Source organism: Vicia villosa, linkage group LG1, assembly GCF_029867415.1.
Source record: "Vicia villosa cultivar HV-30 ecotype Madison, WI linkage group LG1, Vvil1.0, whole genome shotgun sequence".
Taxonomy (NCBI): Eukaryota; Viridiplantae; Streptophyta; class Magnoliopsida; order Fabales; family Fabaceae; genus Vicia; species Vicia villosa.
The window spans coordinates 87695535-87711937 of NC_081180.1; positions in this window are offsets into that span (position 1 = coordinate 87695535).

Consider the following 16403-nt stretch of genomic DNA (forward strand, 5'->3'; position numbering starts at 1 on the left):
TCTCATAAGAACTTCTAGCGATGCCATATGTTACTTGGACAGTTACGAAACCGTCTTCGAATTTCAAATCTTCCCGCCTGAGTCTGTCTTCGACGCGTGGCAGTGTATTAAACAAACACTACGAAAAAACACGCTAAGTAGTAATACTTGAATATATTTACAAATTTGTCTAAGTCCCCGAAGACACATACTTTTCACTAGCTTTCAGTATTCATTATCTTCATAGTGAACTTAGAAATCTTTACTCTCGAAGCATGACCATCAGTAGCCATTCTTTTATTTTTAAGGGATGGCCATCAGTAACCATCTTTCCTTCGATTTTCTACTTCTTCGAAGGATAAATAATATAAAACGAAATCTTCAGCTAACAAATTGCCCCCAATAAATGCCTGTTTCGAGAGTCAACAGAAATAGGCGTTTCTTGTCATTATAAGATTTCGTTCTTTATTGATCTTTGAGAGTTCCAAGACTGCTGACTAACGTCATAATCATTGATGACCCTGTTTCCGAAACGTCTTGTCATTTTCAAAGATGTCTTCTCATAACTTACATTCCCACGTTTTAACCTTACTTCTTGATCATTACTCCTACATACTAGGAGTGGAGCTAACTTTATTCGACCGCCGTTGGATTAAATCACCAGCCGCCACGTGTTCTTTGGATTTTACCCAAAAGATTTAAAAAGGGTTTCCGTTAAACCTTTAAATACTTGGTTTTGCACTTCTACACAACCTTTCATTCCTATTTCTTCATCTTCTTCAAAAAACCAAACATCTTCAATCTCTTCAAAATCTCGTTCTCTTAATCAGAAATTTCTCTATGGCTTCATCTTCAAATGTTCTTCAACCTGCTCTGAAGCTCCAATCAACGATACGGTCTGGGGAACAAGAGCACGTTCAAAACCCTAACACCGAAGAAATACGCGCTATTTACGCTTCCCAGGTAAGCATTCCCTTTGAACTTTCTGGAAAATTTCTCGCTTTTATGGGTCCATTACCAGGTGAAAATATCCCATCTCTGAATAAATTCTTCCCTGCTTATTACAAGACTAGACCATTAGTTAGCAAAATTAAGATAGATGAAGATGGCTGTTCTCCCTCAGGAAAATCTGCTAACATGGAAGAAACTCCAACTGTAACTCCTTTAGCTTTAGCGAAAATTAGGGTAAACTATATGACCAACTCTGTAAAAGTGTTTAGGTCAATTCCTTTGGCCAAGGATCCTGATTTGTACTATGCCTGGTTAGAAAAAGTAGAGAAACAGAAAGAATCCTTCTGGAAATCGTTAGGAATATACGATTTGATTCAACTGTCAAAGACAGGTTTAGAATACAACCAACCCATGTTAGTAGCAGCGGTTCACTTTTGGGATGCTTCTCACAACACTTTCCATCTCCCCTGTGGAATGGTTACCCCTACTCTTTTTGATGTGGCTGCGATTACAGGACTTCGACCAACTGGCGAAACCTTCGATCCTAACGAAATGGATAATGATAATATTGGTTTTAATGACTCACAAGTCACTTATACTGCATTCATCCAGAAGCATCATATTACCACCGAAACGGCAGTATCCGATGAAGAACATATTGCTTTTCTGGCGCTATGGCTTTCACGATGTGCCTTCTGCTCAAGATCTATTCAAGTTGCAAAGAGATACCTTTGCATGGCTAATCAGTTGCATGCTGGAAAAAAGCTCAACCTCAGCCAACTGCTTTTAGGGTCTCTTTATGAAAACCTCAGCGAAGCTGCAACCCTCACCAAGAATTTTAAATCTGGTAGTTTACTTTATGCTGGCCCTTTCTGGCTATTACAACTGTGGCTTAATGCTACATTCGAAACTCATCTTCCCTTTCGAGGAAATGTCAATGAGGAGGATAGCAAAATCAAGAATCGAACTATAGAAGGGACCAGGTTAGCTTACCTAACTCCAAAAGAAGAAATTGGAAAGCTTCGTGAACACTTCTTGGCGTATTCAATGATGTTTGCCCGGCGTAACCAGTTCGATCCTTATATGGCCCCCTTTGTACACAGAACAATAGGTCCTGAATGGTTTACTCGAAAATTTCCATCAACATCTCAGGATCAACAAACTGAGTCTATGGAAATTTGGGAAGCCTTTCTGACCCCAAGGTTATTTTCCCATCGCCTTCGACCATCAAAAGGTCAATGTATTCTCATGTGCTACCAACCAAATTTGGTCTCGAGACAGTTTGGGTTGGTTCAAATAAAACCCAAGTGTTTATATGAGAAAAGAAACCATATGTGTTTCCATACCTTGTACTTGACTGAAGAAGAATGTAAAACAAAAATCAACAAATACGTTGGCACCACCAAACTTCCTCCTGTCTCTTTCGAACCTGCTTTTTATTCTACACCAGACTTTCATCAATGGTGGACGGATTATTATAGCTCCCAAATCTTTGATGCTGATAGCCTTGCTCAAGAACTAACTGCAGCTTTTACTGATGTGCAGGAGAATTTTCAAAAAGGTACTTCAACTCATATTAAATAAATCCAAGCTTTTCAAAAATTCTTTGAAACTATCTACAGGCCTGATGATCTTAGTCGGACCGTTCGTGAGGCTGCAGTCATTTTGCGCGAAAAGTTTTCCGCCAAACTGGATAAGTTGAAGTTGCCCTCGTATGTTCGACCAGAACTACGTTATGAAGTGGCTTTCAAACTTAATCCTCCAAAATTCCCTCCACTACCAAGTGCTGATTTTGGTGTGGCTCTAAGTCCTCCTTTCCCAGACTGGTTCGTGTGTGGGAATGCTCTCAAAATTCTTCGAGAGAGTACCAAAAAACGCGCTGAACGAGTGGTTCCGACTAAGCATACCTTGGATACTTTCAAAGGACATCTTCATATAGATCTTAAACATGTTTGTGTCCTGACCCCAATACCTGAAGGTTTGGATTAAGACCGTCTTTTCGACTGACTTTTCTTTTCTTTGCTGATATACTTATTTCAGTTTCAACTACAGCTGTTGCACGAAGGAGGAAGATCAAGGAAGCTTCTGCCCAAAAAGATTCTGGGACATCTAAGAGCAACAAACCAAGTGAAAGTGATTCCATCGTTACTGGCAAGAAGCCCACGGTACATACTCATCTCATATTCTCGATTTTGTACAATCTGTGAGTAGTATCCATCTTACTTATCGTCTATTTGCCAGAGCTCGAAACCCCCAACAGGTTCGAAGCGGAAAGCTTCCCCGACAACTGCCTCAGATGGCGAAGATAAATCCCCTCCCTAAACTAGACAAGGACACAAGAAGAGACAAAAAGTTGTTACCCCTTCAAGAAAAGGGAAAAGGATAAGCCCCTCTAAAACTGTTTCTCCTGGTGATAAGGCGTCCTCTGAAGAGTCTCCTTTGAAAACTGCTAGTAATGCTTTCGTTGTGGAAAGTCATAATTCAAGTCCAGACAATATCCCAACCAAGGTATTTGGGTTCCACCCCACATATTATCTTATGATCTTAACCAAATAATTAAACTGACATTTACCTTGTTATTGCAGGAAGACGCTGGCACTGCCACTTCAGGTTTCAAGGACCATGGCTTTACCATTAATGTTGACAAACTTTACAGTAATTGTCAAACTTTAACTTTCGTTAACTAAACCCCTCAAAGGCTTATCTTTGTGACTAACTTTGCTCTGTTTAACATAGGTACCTCTCAAAATCAAACTCATGTTCTCTCGCCAGTCTTTGAAGACGTTAGGCCAATTGCTACCATATTGCCTAATGAACCAGTCGAAGAAAGTCACTCCACTGACGAATCCCCACCTACTCATCAAGACAAAAATTTGGAAGAAGATCACCCATTCTCAGGCAGCGACAATGTGAACCCCCAAACACATGACAGTGAAGATACTGCATCGGAGCAAGAAGCTATGGAGGAAATTTCTCAACCAGAAAAACAAGATCCTCAAGGGACTTCGACTCTTGAGACGAAAACCATTCCTGAGACAACTTCGACGCTTGCCCCCGTGAAGCCCACTCCTTTGGAGCTGGAACAACTTAAGCAAACTGATCCTCTTAGTTTCTTAAAGGCCATCATGGATGCGAATACTTCTTCGTCTTCGGAACTTAATGTCTCTCCAGCTGCAACTGTAGAATCTAGTGATAAAGAGGATATTCCTAGCCTCCTCCGACAAATAAAAGAGAGATTCTTTGGAGTCAATCTTGTAGACGTCCTCAACCGGGAACCTATTAAGAGTCACAACTTAAATCAACTTCTAAAGAAGGTAGATTTGCTCCAAGTTTCCACAGAAGTTTCAGAGGTAATTGTTCTGTTAGGCTCTCTACTCGAGCAACTCCAGGCCAACATTCTTCGAAGGCAAAATGTCGAAAAAGAGCTATCTGAGACAAAGGCCTCTCATGACTCTTCATGGAATTCTGCTGTAGACGCAACGAAACAAGGTGAGGCCCTCAAGCTTAAACATTCAGAAAATCAGAAGGCCTTTGATGATTATGAGAAGAACATCAACTCCTGGAAACAAGAGATAAAGGCACTCGAGGACAAGATAAAAGAAGCTGAACGTTGTCAGGCAGCCATACAAAAATCTAACCAACAAGATTTGCTCGAAGTGGTGCAGTCGGGAATTAGACATTTCGAGACCGCTGTCATACCCCAAAATTTTCCCATGATATTTTCATACTCAAGCTCATTTGAATCTTAGAAGCTTAAGATTCGACTGAGTATACACTCTCCTAAACTACAGTCTCCAAACTAGGGTTTAGTGTCTCTTCAAGAAAAGTCAACTTATGATACCTCAAGTGGATTCCATGATCTCTCATATGCCTCACAGTACCCTCATGCCAAGTTTCAAGTCCTGATTCAAAAGATTGCTCATTCAATGGCCCGAACGATCAATAAACGTCTAGTTGACCTAAAAAGTCAAAACTATGGTCAAATCACAGTCAAAACTTATGATTGTTGGTCAACATCCTCATTATGATGTCCCATTCATCATTTGATCAAGTATTGATCATGATTCATCAAGGAAAGTTCAGGAATCAACAAAACCTAAAGTTTCTAAATTAGGGTTTTGCATAGGAAAAGTCAACTGAACTTTGACCAGCCATAACTCTCACAGGGAACATCAGAAATTTCCCATCCAAAGCTCAACTTGAAGGAAATTGAATTCTCTACAACTTTGTCTCTCACATGCCAGGTCCAAAAGTTCTTCATTTGGAATATATGAGCCAATACGTTACAAGTCCTCCGAAAAGGTCAAACGAAAACACCTTTTGGGTCTAAGCTCATAACTTAAGCATGGAATATTTAATTGAGATGAAACCAAAAGCATCATTTAGAAGACATCTTGGGCTTCCCGAAAAGTCCTAGAATATCTTTATATGACAAGTATTGAAGGAGTCATGACTTGTTAAAGTTAAGCGATTTTGAAGAAATGCACATAAAGCAAAATGAAGGATTTAGGGTTTTCAAACCAATGGGCCTAAGATATGGATTTCAAACTTGACTATGGGCCTTATAATAGCTCCTAAAATAATTATTTGATTTTTATAATATTTATTTTTATTTATTTGAATTTTATTCATTTAAGTATTGATAAATTCTATAAAATTGGAATAATTGGTTTTAAATCTATGATTTGATTGTTCAATCAGAATCAATTATCCAATATCATATATTTGACAAAAAACGTGATTGGAAAGAGATGGAGGAAGATTGAATCAATTTTGGAAAAATTGAAGATTAAATTTCAATCAATTTGCAATTTCCTGATTCAAGAAGATTCGGTACAATTTTGTTGCCCTAACATACTCTACTATAAGTATGTAATTCGTGCAGAGGCTAAGAGGACAAGGGTTGACCGTAAGAGCACTCTGTAAAAAACTCAAGAAACCGTGAATGCAAGTGCTATGGCAAACATATTTTTAGGCCAATTCAAGCTCTCTCACGTATTCAAAACGCTTCCTGGTGGCTCTCTGAAACTAACCATATCACTCCCATTGATCAAAGTGTCCAGAATCATTCACAATTGGTCACGGTTTGTCAAGAACGATTTACTTTCGGATAGGCCAAATTATATGTTATAATTGATTTTTGGTTATGTGTTTGAGTTTATATGACCATAAGGAATGTTTCTGGATCAGAAATTTAGAGTTTCGTCGCAAAACCTTCAATCCGCCATGGATAGGGTTCCGAGTTTGGAATTGGGGTTTTTCTAAATAGACAAAATTAAGCAAAACGAAGGGCACCATCGTATTCGGAGGTTCAATTCTAGTCGATCTATGGTCTTGATGTAAATTTATGTGGCCTGTTTATGACTTTGATGGTCACCGAGAGCCCCTTCGTCGCGAGGAAGAAGACCAGCTGCAACCAGTCGCGCGCGAGGTTTGAATTGCTGATGAACCTCCGTTTTGTATATTGTGTTTCACGATGCTCAGGTTAACAGTGAAAAGATCGTGGCCAAGCGGTAGCGGTGCGCTGGATAAGGCTTTGGTACGTAGGGGAGCTAGTTCGATTCCCAGCAGCGACAATGTTTTTTTTTAAAACAAATCTGAATGTTGATTCCATGCGTCTCAATTGCTCATATGCATGGTGAGTCTGTTCCCAGCGGCCGTTAGATTCAGACAAAGCCAGATTCAACGCCTAATAACACGCTAGTCCACCATACATCCCCATGTTGTGTCCACACTGGATCAAAGCTAAGTAATTTTTAATTAATTATTTATCCTTTTATTGCATATCTTTTTTTTATTTATTTTCTTTTCTTTTCCTTTATACCTTATTTATATTAATAAAATTATCTTTTAATTAAATATTTTATTTATTAAAATGACTATTTAACTTATTTAATTGAACGTTCGATTATTTTTTATGATATATATTAATTTAGTCACTTTACATGTTTAACCCATGACTTTAAACCCTGATTTTATTTTAACATGGTAACTGATCACTGTATCAACTGTTGAACCCTAAATAAGGGTTTACGAAGAAAATGCCCTACACTAAAAACCTTTTCTTTTCGCATTCCTTTTCAGGATTAATCAAAATCTTCCGACTACGCGCCATGCCGATCAAGAAGCTAAGTTTCTAAACTTTTTCTTTTATTTCTATTTATTTATGTCAATTAAATATTATTTTTGTTATTTTGCCTTGAATTAGCCATACACTCATTGCCTTCTTTTTCTGTTCTCAAATGGTCAGGGTCCATGCTTCAAGGCGAACCTCTGCCCGTCAAACTTCATCCATCGAAGCTAAAGGTTGTCAAGTTGCCAAAGCTACGAATGTTGGTAACCCTAAACCCTATTTTTATTACTTATGTCAAACCCTATTTAGGGATCCGCTGGTTTCTTATTCCCTTCCCCCACTATTATGTAACTGTTTACTGGTTGTATTGTTTGGCCTTGAAGGCACTTAATCTGTTATATTATTATAAATATATTACTGCGTGGTTAGTAATTTAGGGAGTGCAAACCATGAACTGAACATAGATCACCTAATTACAAGATAAATGTAATCGAAGTTAACCACGTGATTGTTGCACCCACACACCTTTAGGGTAACCTCTCTGTTGCCTTGTTGCCTGTTGCCTGTTGCCTTGTTGCCTTTAAGTATACTAAATAGTCAAAGTCCCTCGATCCCGAGGATACCTAAAGCAAAACAAAATGTTGCCCTAAGTTCATTATCATGAATTCTGCCCCTCGAAGCTGCCTCGGTAAAAACATGATGATTGTCCCAATTGCTAAGGTATCCTCGCATGATGCCTAAAAAGATTAATGACTATTATATCCTTCCCTTAGACTACATGCCCTCTTTATGGCAAGGGACAGTCTTATGGCGAACGATTACTCGATGACCCTTCAAAATCCAATTGAAAGACTTCCTGCCCTCACATGGTATGGACAGATCCTTTCGCCCGAAAGACTTAATGAACAAGAAAGACAACGTAGGGTAAGTAGCTATTAATTGCTTGCTCACTTCAAACAAATTCAAAATACTTTTCACACCTCCTATTTCAAAACAATTTCAAACAAGGCTACGCTTATTTACAAGCTAAAGTCCTTAACAAAATCTTTTTACTATTCGCACACTGCTTTTCAAACAATTCAAACAAATCAAATATTTTCAAAGTGAGCTAAGCAATTAAGAGCCCATGGATAACCATGGATGCAAAGGGTGCCTTACACCTTCCCTTTGTATAACTTACCCCCCGAACTCAAAATCTTTTAAAAGGTCTTTTCCTGTTCTTTTAGCCTTTCCTAATTGGATAAAATAAAAGTCGGTGGCGACTCATGCTTCACCGCAACATTTTCAATTATAAAAAGTCAGTTCACCGTATTACAGAACTGGCGACTCTGCTGGGGACGCTTTCGATTAAAAAGAGGGGTTACCTTAGAGTTTAGGATTCACTTTAATTGTTTGATTTGTTTGCTTTATATTCTAAAGGGTGTTTTGGGTATTCTGCTGTGTGAAAGATCCTACACCCGGATCTAGTGTACCTTAGGTATGTGGCATGAGACCAGGGAGGCTGTACGACATGTATCGTTATGGTTGAACTGGTGGCCACCGTTAGTGCGATGCTTTGGTTTGTCCTGATGGCCCTTGAATATGATCGAGGAGACATTTGGCTACCGCGTGGTGTCACAAACACTAATTCGCCCTTAGAACCTTAGTTGAACTTGACTTTGGCCTATAGGAAGTAGCGAGATAGCTGGCTTTGGATTCCTGACTGAAGCTGGTTGATACTCGATGCTACACTCATTGAGATTGGACTCAAGGGATGCTTTTGGCTGGCCGATTGTGCGCTATGTTGAGACAAGGCCCACGGGAAAGATCAGGGATATGAGCACCATAGAACCCGGTTACTATTCTAGGACAGGGTGAACCAACTTAACTTCAGTGGGGAGGGTACTTACCTACGAACTTCACGCAAGCCTTTAAACCTAAGGGCACTTGTGTGACTTGTTTGTGCTGGCTACTAACCCTTTGGTTTTCTTGCAGGTTTTGTTAAAGACTTGTTTGCCCTCACTATTCCATGTTGTTCCTAATAAGTTGCATAACATACTAACCTTTGTTTCCTTGCAGGATTCGCTTGTAGGACATTTCATCCTCATTACCTTATGCTCTAACCCTTTTATTTCCTTGCAGGGATTGTCTGTAGGACACCTAGTCCTTATGACCTTATGCTTTACTTAATGCATTGCATCTACATCACATCATGACATCATAACATAGCATGTTAGCTAACCCTTTCAAGGATCTTAGGGATTTAGGACACACAATTTCAAGTACTCTTATCAAGGACTAAATTCCTTTCAAGGGGCAAGAGGATTTATTTTCCTCTAGCCACATACCTTCCGATTCAAAGGTTTAGCACCTGACAAGGGGCAAGAGGATTTACTTTCCTCTGGCCATGTATCTTCAAATTCAGAAGTATCCCGAATCAGAGGCGATGACCCACTCGATATGGTGAGCTCGATTCTCAAAGAAGGATGTTCAAAAACGGAATTCAGAATTCTTCAGACGAAAATGCAACCAATCTAAATTTCCTATAGATCCTTGAAAACATTACATTTGCATTCATAACATCGCATAACAGGTCTCTCGTCCTTCCTCGCTGTTTATTTCAGCACAAATGGATCTCGAGCAATCAGTCATAAATCTTCAGGCTCAGAATAACCAGTCCCGAGGGATGATCCTTAACCCGGCCAAGGGGAAAGAAGAATTAAAGGCGCCCCTATTCTTAGGGTACGATTACAAGGCGAGATGTGCTTACTATTCGAACAATCCTGAGCATGATGTAAAGGATGGTAAACCGTTGAATTGTGCCATTAAAGACTTAACCATGACACTCAAATCAGAAAAGACCACGACAACCGAGTCACGACAACCGAGTCACGACAACCGAGTCACGACAACTGAGTCACGACAATCGAGTCACGACAACTGAGTCACGACAACTGAGCCACGATAATGGAATCACGACAATTGAGTCACGATAATGGAATCATGACAATTGAGTCACGATAATGGAATCATGACAATTGGGTCACGACAAACAATTCACTCATATGATCCATACGCTCAGGGCAATCGAGCCAACAAATTCTACTCCTACTATAAATCTCAATACAAGGTGCGCGTACCATTCCAACATTCCTGGACATTACACAAACAATTGCTGGACATTAAAGAATAAGATTTAAGATCTGATCAATAACGGAGAAATCAAGTTCAACCCTCCTGGAACTCTAGTGGTGATCACCGCTCTTATGCCTAGTCATGACAAGACTGATTGACGTCTAGACGGACGAACTTTGGATCATTAGATCTACTCTCATTTGCATGTTTCTTTTCTGTTTGTTTAAACATTCGAATTATGATAGACATTATCTGTTCTAATAATCATCATCAGTGCATTGTATATGTTTGTCTTGAATAAATTACTTCGCTATCACTCATCTAAACTGCATCTTTACTTTACATATGTTTTGTGATATTCAACTCCTGCCAAACTGTAAACCTTTTGAGGGAGGATGACGAAAGCGATACCGCAACCTCATACAGTATGCTTTTGAGCGGACTACGCTGACGATGTACAGGCATTGTTTCAATTCCCAAACAGTGGAGATATAAGGATGTTAATCCCTCGTCAACCCCCTTGAGCCAAAGAAGTAGAAGTTTCTTTTTCTTACTAAAATCCTTGATCATAACCTGGGGCAGGATAGTTCTCAGTTAATTTGGCTGTGCATTCTATTTTAAGAGAATCACTCAGTACACCTTTCAACAAAGGTTTTAATCACAAGCGTTCATCCGCACACTTCAAAGAAGTGTTGAAGATGTCAATCAAAAGCCAATGATGGTTCATCAATCATTAAGCAAGGCAGTCAATATCTTTAAAAAAAAATGAAAAACGTATATACAAAGAAAAGCCTGCTAAGTCCAAAATCAAAAGACGACTTAAGCGAAAAAAAATCAAGGCATCCCGCTGACTGTAAGCTCAAAATAGACAGTTCAGGCAAAAGTTAGGGATATCAAAAGATGAAAAAAAGAGTCAATAAATTCTTGAACAACTCAAAGTTGTGACTACCAAAAGGAAGAAGTGACTGCCATCTCAAAAGTTCTCTTTGCTTGTGAACCATCGTTATTATCAAAAGTGCAAATCCAAAAGTCTCTTGGAACCTGAATGCACAAGTTGAATTAACTGGGCCTAGGACTGAAGATCATCACGAAGAGGGGTGGGTATAAATAAACTTTGAGCCTTTATCCTTTGTTTCTTAAACCGCGAACCAAGCCACGTTACAACCCTTGAAAGTCCTAACTGAAGCATGGTTAGTTCGAAAGCATACTGTCACAACAAAGGTATCCCGACTCCTTAAGGTTTACTACAAATGTTAAGTTGATATCCTGTTTTTACAAACATCACGTTGTTACAAATATCATGTTTTTTTACGAACATCACACTTTTACATCTCTTGTCTTAATACTTTTTCAAAAACTCAAGACAGACGTATGCATTGCATCTCATGAATTCATTATTAAACATATTCTGCTACATAATTTCAAATGTTAGCATCAGAAAGAACTTGCACAGGGTATAACTAATGACTGGAAGTCATCCCGATAGACAAGATTACTCCGAGAAGCAACGTCTCCTACGTATACAAGGGGAATGGTACGTTCGCTCAATCAATCAGGGGCAATCAAGTCAAGATTCGAAGAATCTCTCAAATGCCAAAAAGCCAAAGGCATACATCCCAAACGGATTTCAAACTATTTCCCGATCAATCTGGGGCAATCAAGTCAAGATTCCGAGAATCTCTCAAGGATGCCAAAAATAATCAGGAGCATGCATCCAAGTAAATCTGAATCTATTTCCAATCAACATGGGGCATTGTCACGGGCCTATGATTACGAGGGGCATGACGCCCATAGTGCACATCTCATAAAGTCCTCGCGAGGCGAATCTTTCCAAGCTCCTACTAGCAGGGGCAAACCTATGCAAGTCCAGTTTGACACTTCGATCAGTATTTATTGGGGGTGTCCTGATCGATACAAATCCAGGAATGGTAGACACTATAATACTGGGGGCAACTTTCGCCCACATCTTCCCACAAAGCTGATTTCACAATATCATATCCCCACAGAGTAATCATTAAGAAGACATCTTCAAATACTCGTGTCCCGACAAAGACATGGCTCCCCAACAGAGTTTACATCTTCAACACAGTCGTTTCTCCAACACTCCGCTCCTCCTCAACAAAGTTTACTAATATCTTTTATTCCCAATCAAGGCACATCAAGTCACCGATCATCTCCAAGCAGAAATCACAAATCCCCAGCTGAGCATATTCAAAACAAGATTAGACATCAAAATCACAAAGGCGTAGAGATTTATTTTCTCAATCAAAGCAACATAAATCATATTCACATATCATATGGCATAAACATATTCATACATTGCATACATCGCCTCATAACGAATTCATACATAACACACAAGTTTCTCATTTATTTTGAGAAACTCATCATACATACATCATAACATTGCATAAAAATTAACCTTACCTTTTTCAGAATACAGGTACAGACAAATGAACGAAATTCCCAACTTTCTAAGATCTAATTCATTTACCACGAACGGTAATGACACGGTCATTTTCTAAGATCTAATTCATTTACCACGAACGGTAATGACACGATCATTTTCAAGATCTAATTCAGTTACTACGAACGGTACTGACACGATCAACGCTCAGAGATCTAATTCTATCATCACGAACGGTGTAGACACGATCAATGACCAACCAAGTCTAATTTAGTTACTACGAACGATACTGACACGATCAAATCTCAGAGATCTAATTCCATCATCACGAACGGTGTGGACCCGATCAATTGCTTCTACAGTCTAATTCAGTTACTACGAACGGTGCTGAAACGACAAGAGAATCTAATTCTATCATCACGAACGATGTAGACACGATTATCTCTCCAAAGATCTAATTCATTTACTACGAACAGTAATGACACGATCAACACTCAAACAATTACTTCTCAAACACTTCAGTCTCGACATCTGGATGGCATCTTCAAGCCCATCTCCAAACACCTGGATGGCATCTTCAAGCCCATCTCCGACAAAAGTCCCTGCTTCAACTGGGGCAAATTTCTTGGTATTCTAGTGTTCAATCATCTTCCACCTTCAGATACCGACTGGCATACAAACCACTCTACATCTTCAGGTTTAAGATAATTGAACAGGGGCAGCTGTCATACCCCAAAATTTGCCCATCATATTTTCATACTCAAGCTCATTTGAATCTTAGAAGCTTAAGATTCGACTGAGTATACACTCTCCTAAACTACAGTCTCCAAACTAGGGTTTAGTGTCTCTTCAAGAAAAGTCAACTTATGATACCTCAAGTGGATTCCATGATCTCTCATATGCCTCACAGTACCCTCATGCCAAGTTTCAAGTCCTGATTCAAAAGATTGCTCATTCAATGGCCCGAACGATCAATAAACGTCTAGTTGACCTAAAAAGTCAAAACTATGGTCAAATCACAGTCAAAACTTATGATTGTTGGTCAACATCCTCATTATGATGTCCCATTCATCATTTGATCAAGTATTGATCATGATTCATCAAGGAAAGTTCAGGAATCAACAAAACCTAAAGTTTCTAAATTAGGGTTTTGCATAGGAAAAGTCAACTGAACTTTGACCAGCCATAACTCTCACAGGGAACATCAGAAATTTCCCATCCAAAGCTCAACTTGAAGGAAATTGAATTCTCTACAACTTTGTCTCTCACATGCCAGGTCCAAAAGTTCTTCATTTGGAATATATGAGCCAATACGTTACAAGTCCTCCGAAAAGGTCAAACGAAAACACCTTTTGGGTCTAAGCTCATAACTTAAGCATGGAATATTTAATTGAGATGAAACCAAAAGCATCATTTAGAAGACATCTTGGGCTTCCCGAAAAGTCCTAGAATATCTTTATATGACAAGTATTGAAGGAGTCATGACTTGTTAAAGTTAAGCGATTTTGAAGAAATGCACATAAAGCAAAATGAAGGATTTAGGGTTTTCAAACCAATGGGCCTAAGATATGGATTTCAAACTTGACTATGGGCCTTATAATAGCTCCTAAAATAATTATTTGATTTTTATAATATTTATTTTTATTTATTTGAATTTTATTCATTTAAGTATTGATAAATTCTATAAAATTGGAATAATTGGTTTTAAATCTATGATTTGATTGTTCAATCAGAATCAATTATCCAATATCATATATTTGACAAAAAACGTGATTGGAAAGAGATGGAGGAAGATTGAATCAATTTTGGAAAAATTGAAGATTAAATTTCAATCAATTTGCAATTTCCTGATTCAAGAAGATTCGGTACAATTTTGTTGCCCTAACATACTCTACTATAAGTATGTAATTCGTGCAGAGGCTAAGAGGACAAGGGTTGACCGTAAGAGCACTCTGTAAAAAACTCAAGAAACCGTGAATGCAAGTGCTATGGCAAACATATTTTTAGGCCAATTCAAGCTCTCTCACGTATTCAAAACGCTTCCTGGTGGCTCTCTGAAACTAACCATATCACTCCCATTGATCAAAGTGTCCAGAATCATTCACAATTGGTCACGGTTTGTCAAGAACGATTTACTTTCGGATAGGCCAAATTATATGTTATAATTGATTTTTGGTTATGTGTTTGAGTTTATATGACCATAAGGAATGTTTCTGGATCAGAAATTTAGAGTTTCGTCGCAAAACCTTCAATCCGCCATGGATAGGGTTCCGAGTTTGGAATTGGGGTTTTTCTAAATAGACAAAATTAAGCAAAACGAAGGGCACCATCGTATTCGGAGGTTCAATTCTATTCGATCTATGGTCTTGATGTAAATTTATGTGGCCTGTTTATGACTTTGATGGTCACCGAGAGCCCCTTCGTCGCGAGGAAGAAGACCAGCTGCAACCAGTCGCGCGCGAGGTTTGAATTGCTGATGAACCTCCGTTTTGTATATTGTGTTTCACGATGCTCAGGTTAACAGTGAAAAGATCGTGGCCAAGCGGTAGCGGTGCGCTGGATAAGGCTTTGGTACGTAGGGGAGCTAGTTCGATTCCCAGCAGCGACAATGTTTTTTTTTTAAACAAATCTGAATGTTGATTCCATGCGTCTCAATTGCTCATATGCATGGTGAGTCTGTTCCCAGCGGCCGTTAGATTCAGACAAAGCCAGATTCAACGCCTAATAACACGCTAGTCCACCATACATCCCCATGTTGTGTCCACACTGGATCAAAGCTAAGTAATTTTTAATTAATTATTTATCCTTTTATTGCATATCTTTTTTTTATTTATTTTCTTTTCTTTTCCTTTATACCTTATTTATATTAATAAAATTATCTTTTAATTAAATATTTTATTTATTAAAGTGACTATTTAACTTATTTAATTGAACGTTCGATTATTTTTTATGATATATATTAATTTAGTCACTTTACATGTTTAACCCATGACTTTAAACCCTGATTTTATTTTAACATGGTAACTGATCACTGTATCAACTGTTGAACCCTAAATAAGGGTTTACGAAGAAAATGCCCTACACTAAAAACCTTTTCTTTTCGCATTCCTTTTCAGGATTAATCAAAATCTTCCGACTACGCGCCATGCCGATCAAGAAGCTAAGTTTCTAAACTTTTTCTTTTATTTCTATTTATTTATGTCAATTAAATATTATTTTTGTTATTTTGCCTTGAATTAGCCATACACTCATTGCCTTCTTTTTCTGTTCTCAAATGGTCAGGGTCCATGCTTCAAGGCGAACCTCTGCCCGTCAAACTTCATCCATCGAAGCTAAAGGTTGTCAAGTTGCCAAAGCTACGAATGTTGGTAACCCTAAACCCTATTTTTATTACTTATGTCAAACCCTATTTAGGGATCCGCTGGTTTCTTATTCCCTTCCCCCACTATTATGTAACTGTTTACTGGTTGTATTGTTTGGCCTTGAAGGCACTTAATCTGTTATATTATTATAAATATATTACTGCGTGGTTAGTAATTTAGGGAGTGCAAACCATGAACTGAACATAGATCACCTAATTACAAGATAAATGTAATCGAAGTTAACCACGTGATTGTTGCACCCACACACCTTTAGGGTAACCTCTCTGTTGCCTTGTTGCCTGTTGCCTGTTGCCTTGTTGCCTTTAAGTATACTAAATAGTCAAAGTCCCTCGATCCCGAGGATACCTAAAGCAAAACAAAATGTTGCCCTAAGTTCATTATCATCAATTCTGCCCCTCGAAGCTGCCTCGGTAAAAACATGATGATTGTCCCAATTGCTAAGGTATCCTCGCATGATGCCTAAAAAGATTAATGACTATTATATCCTTCCCTTAGA